This window comes from Artibeus jamaicensis, unplaced genomic scaffold, assembly GCF_021234435.1.
Source record: "Artibeus jamaicensis isolate MK-2021 breed Jamaican fruit bat unplaced genomic scaffold, CSHL_Jam_final contig_585, whole genome shotgun sequence".
NCBI lineage: Eukaryota > Metazoa > Chordata > Mammalia > Chiroptera > Phyllostomidae > Artibeus > Artibeus jamaicensis.
Window position 1 is genome coordinate 2,416,324 of NW_026521894.1, and position 5,466 is coordinate 2,421,789.

The 5,466-nt window shown below is 44.5% G+C and overlaps 1 pseudogene; it reads right to left on the bottom strand.

Moving 5' to 3' along the window:
* Positions 1-2,640: 2,640 nt before the first annotated feature.
* On the bottom strand, positions 2,641-3,837 carry LOC119053688 (40S ribosomal protein S2-like; annotated as a pseudogene).
* Between the last annotated feature and the right edge of the window lie 1,629 nt (positions 3,838-5,466).

Consider the following 5,466-nt stretch of genomic DNA (forward strand, 5'->3'; position numbering starts at 1 on the left):
TCTTATAATGAGTATAATAATAACTACCTAGCCAGGTTGGGAGCCTGAGTAAAATAGCTGTGAAAGCGTTTAGCTCACAGGTGATCAGTCAATTGTGTTTTCTTTCCTTGTAGACAAAACTCTCTAATTAGGATTCACTAGGGAAAAGGCCAGTCTGAATAAACACCAAATTCAACTGTAGAACTTCCCCCTCAAAAGCAGCTGTATTCTCTGAACCACTGAGCAACCACACTAAGTATTCTCTGCAAGAGGGAGCTCCTTAGAGGTCTGCAAGAACAAATAGTGTCATAGCAATTGGTGGTAAATGGAGATTTTAATTGTGTACAAGTAGTTGTTTTTCCCCTTCAATCCTGCGTATACCTTGTTGCCTATTGCAACGAGTAGGCTTTTAACACATTTAGTGAAATGGGAATATTAGTGCAATCCCTTTTCTCATGGGCAATACTGATAATACTTCAATAATGCCAGCTGCCATCCACTGAGGGCTTACCAGGTTCCAGGTTCTTTACTTACACTTCCTCACTTAATACTCAATTCAACCACAGGAGATGGGAATTATCCACCTTTTAAAGGCAAGGAAATTTGGGCTCAAAATGTTATATGACATCTTGAGGCCTGTAAATTAAGCTGTGAAGGATCTGGGTGCTGAGTTTAGACACCTCTCCCGGGTAGTTCTACAGGGCTTGCACTCCTGTCACAACCAGGGGCTCCAAATGATGAGATTCGCTGTGGGTATGGCTGGAGATGGTAATAGCCTGCTCCCAACAGCCTATCTGTGTGCAGAAGGGAAGTGGATCTTACTATTAAGGTAGGCTTTGGAATGTAGGGGGGTTCCCAGATCTGCCCATTGGCATCTCTGCAATATTGTCAAGGGATCTGTCATCTCGAGCCCTGCCTCTCTCCCTCACCAGGCCTGGTGTGTCCTGCCTCTGACTTAGCTTCCTCCCTGTGTGCCGTCAACAGAAATTTCCCATCAACAGGGCCTGACGTTTTGAAAGTCTGAGGTTGGTAATAGGGCTTTTTGTTAGGGTGGCCAGTGCTGTGGGCTGTGAAAGAATTCACAAAGAGAAGAAAATGCAGAGAGGGCTATGAAAAATCCACAAAGAGAAGGAAATGCAAAAGTGTTTATTCACTTTCCAAGAGATGAAAAGGGTGTGAAGAGATACACCAGGAGCGAGAAGTTGGGGCTGTGAGTTTCTATTGGGTGATAAAGGGGGATGCAGCTGGGTAGTCATGGCAATTAGTTGTAAAACAGGAGGTTCTAGGCTGATTGAGCATGCTTCAGTTTGTTCTGCTGTTATCTTTGGGTTCAGGGTCTAGGTGTTTGGGTCTGGTGTGTCCTGTTTGTATAAGTTCCTAAAAAAGCTATGTGGGGGATGCTTTTGGTAATCTCTCCAGTCCTGAGAATAGGGTCTCAGAGAAACAAAAGTTGATTATGCCTGGCAGGGTCAAGGAAAGAGGTGATGAGCTCTGGTAAAGAGGGCCTGAAAGGGGCCCTTTCTTTGTCCTTCCACTTTTGTTCTGCTAGACACAGGCTGTGCTGAGGTGTTTTTCTCCTCAGCTTGATTATTCTGCCAAAATCCCAGGCTCCTCCAAACTGTGGGCCTGCTGTTAATTTATATCTGAAGTTACCACAAGGATGGCAGGACCCCCTTAGAAACCAAAACTTCCCTGCAGGGGCTGCTTCTGGGGCACTGCCAATGAGTTGGTTGAGGGCAGTGGGAAATTCTCAGAATTGAGGTTCCCAGTGGGAGTGCATGGACTTTCTTGTTGGGGGGCATGTGTGGATGGGCTTCACAAGGTTCCCGAATCTCTTAAAATTGTGCATAAATGTTTGCTGGTGAACTTTTCAGTGGAGAGGTTCTGAAATTTTCACTGGAGCTCAAGAATCACTAGTATGAAAAAGAAGGATTAGAGAACTAAGAATAGTTAGAGGCAACAAGAGTGTTGATTCCAGAGAACAAGAGGATGAAACAGATCTTTAGTAACTCTGAAGTTTTGTCTTTGTAATAAATCTTTCCTTAACAATGTCATTTCTTGAGACAAATGGTGTGCCTTATGCTCCACAGGTACTGTTTGAACCCTTGTCATGGCCCTTCAAGGAAGAATGAACTTCCTCAAAATTGTTGTCTCTATGACTCTATACTGAGAAACGGTGAAGGGATTCTAAAGTTTTATTACTTCTACAGTCTTCAACAATCCTACTTTATAATGCTTAAGACTTTTTATAAGAAAAGTACTATTGTGTAAATTACTTTTCTGGCCTTCCCAGGCCCCTGTAAATTGTAGAGGGTACATGTTAGTTCTTACATGGTAGAGCCACACAGACTTGCCAGTAGCAGCAGCCCCAGGCTGTCCAGCTCAGCCTGCCAGGCTCCCTGTGCTCAGGTTCAGCCTGTGATGCCTCAGCGAAGCAGTGCCTGGCTGGAGGCGGCAGCTCTGCAGGAGGACCTCTGAGCAGCTCTCTGGCTCAAGATTTCTGTAGTTCTAAAAAAATTAGTGTGGTCACTGGGGTGTTTCAGCAATCAGTAATATCTGTTATTTCGTTTTGTATTTTCCTCCTAAAATTCTTCTTTTTCCTTCATTTCTTTCTTTTTTATTTTAAACAGGCTTATTTCACTTTATTTGTCTTGTATGAAATTATGTGGTGGCCACAGCTGGAACCTTGGTCTTCTGCACAGAAATTTTAGTGTGGGTCTTTAGAAGATGTTCAGTGAATTCCTGACAGGGAGATTTGGTGAACACAGTCTCTGTTCAGAGGTTGGGGGTGAGATGGCTATAGCTCTTAGAGATGGCATTGAAGGTGGCTTTGGCAAAGTTGCCCAGGGTGGCAGTGCAGCCCCTGGCTGAGGTGTAGCAGTTGTTGATACCAGCCATTATCAGCAGCAGCTTCTTGGGCATGGGAGCTGAGACGAGGCCAGTGCTCCTGGGGGCCGGGATGAGGGGTGCTGCTACAGAGCCACCATACTCGGTCACCTTGCAAGGGACGGTGTGGGGCTTGCTGAACTTGTTCCCCCAGTAGCCTCACTGCACAGGCACAATAGAGAGCTTAACCAGGATGATGGCCCCATAAATGGCAGTGGCTAGTTCCTTTGGTCACTTAACATCCAAACCAGCATGTCCATTGCAGTCCCCGATGGTGACAGATGCCTTGAAATGAGTCTTCTGACCTGCATGTGTCTGGTTTTGCAGGAGCATAAGCTTTAAAACCTTGTCCTTGAGGGATGCCCCCAAGAAAGTCAATCATCTCAGCTTCCTTGATGGGTAGGGAAAAGAGATAGATCTCCACCCTGGCTGGTATAGACCAGTGAGCCAAATGGTCTCCAGTTTGATTCCCAATCAGGGCACATACCTGGGTTGCTGGCCAGGTCCCCAGTAGGGGACGCACAAAAGGCAGCCACACATGGATGTTTCTCTCCCTCGCTTCTTCTCTGTCTAATTAAATAAAATCTTTTTTTTAGAGAGAGAGATAGATCCCCTCCAGGGACTTGATCTTCATGTCTTTGATCAGGCAGCCCACTTGGTGACTGCTACCTCAAGTCCTAAATGCCAAATCCTGCATGGGAGCCACTGCAGCCTCCCATTTCAGGGTCCCTGAAGCTGCCCTGCCCTGCTTGCAGCATGGATGTCATTAGCCATTTGGTGTTTCCTGGGAAAAGAAGCCCTTTTTTTTTTCCTGAAAGAACGAAAAAGAAAGAGAGTATCATGAAATACAAAAGGAACATGTCTTTTACAGCCCAAGTATAAAAACATACACTCTGATCCAGCATTAGAAAGACACACATAGAGGTGGTGGACATCAGCGAACACCAGCTGGGCAGTGCCATCACTATCCATTGGCACAAGCTCCTACTGCAGGCCCAGTAAGTTCATAGTTCAGTTCATAAGTTCATCTCAGGTATCATTTGGGAAGTTCGAGGAGCCAGTAGTTAAGGTGCAGCATTTTCCAACTGCTGATTTCTGGGAAGGTTGAGTTGTAGTCTGTGTGTATGTGCACCAGGTGTCAGGTGAGAGGAGTGAGGTGGGTAGGATGTGAAACAGAAGAACGCCCACACTCTCAGGGTTGTGCGAGGGTCTGTCAACCCTGAGACTGGGGGCTCCTTCTGGTTTGTCCCCTAGAAGACTCACTCACCTCACCTTGCACCTGGGTATGTAGGATGGGGCTTGGCATTCTTATTAAAGGTCACTATCTCCACTTTCGGCTCACGACACTTAACAAACAGAATGATTACTTAAATATCTTTTTCCTTCTAGAAGGAGCAGTTGGAGCACAGGGTGCGTGTGGAGTGAGCATGTGCAGTGGTCTGTCTGAGGGACAGAAAACTGCTCACTGCTCTGGTGGCTGTGAACACTCCACACAGATGTCATTGTTCCTGCAATTAGTCATATTTTGTGTAATTTTTTACTCCTAATGGACCGCTAGTTGAAGGCCAGAAACATAAGGAACACTAGTGTCTGAACACAAAGAAACAATGAGAATTATTTGTCTTACAGTCATCTTGATCAAATCGGCAAGCTACATTTAGCTAATCAAAATTCTGATACAGCACCTTGAAGCCTCTTCAGTACTTCAAAAACCAATTATGAAAAAAATGCATTTCACTTTGTCCTTTTATTTGTTGGGAATGCATATTATTCATGGAGGCTTTGTTTGCAGAGATATGCTTGAAAGTAGCAGCTGGAAATCTTCTATCCTACCTTGTTTAGAAACAAAATATAAAGCACTTGAAAAATAAGTGAGTTTAATTTTTAAAATGTAAAATGTAGTAATTTAAAACATCAGGTCATTAAAACAGTTTTTCATGCTCCAATACCAAGTTAAAATTTAATCAGCATTTTAATACACAGTCAGGTCCCAAACCAAACACATTAGACTAAGATGATGTTTTAAATTCAGAAGAGATTCCTGAGTCATCTTACTGTGCAATGGCAGACGAAACGCATCTGTGAAAGGAAGTCATTGGAGACAGACAAGCCTAACTCAGATGTCCTTCTGGGTTGTTCCATGAGCAAGCCTATCAGCCTCAGTTTTCCCATCTGGAACAAGAGGACTATGAAGATTAAATGAATGTTTATGCAAAGTGGGTGCTTCTTTCATATGATCTTTCCGTGGATGACAATTTATTGTCATGTAGGTTTTGGTTCAACCATCTTCCTCGACAATCAGTTTAGTTGCTCCTTCTTCATCCCTGTGCCCAAAACTGCCCCCAACACATCATCCTGCTTCATTGCCTTTGTAGCATTTATCATTGTCTGACATGATCTCATCCATTTATGTGTTCCCCTGTCTGCTGCCTGTATTGGAATGCACAGTCTGAGAGAAGAGGCATCTCTTCTGTTTTCTTCATCCCTGCCTCTCCTGTATTTAAAGCAGTTTGATTTTCAGGAACACATCGACAAAACCAAGGGAAAGGGTGGAAGCAAGGGAGGGAGGTGGGTTTGGATGGGGTAGGGGGGAAAACGCAG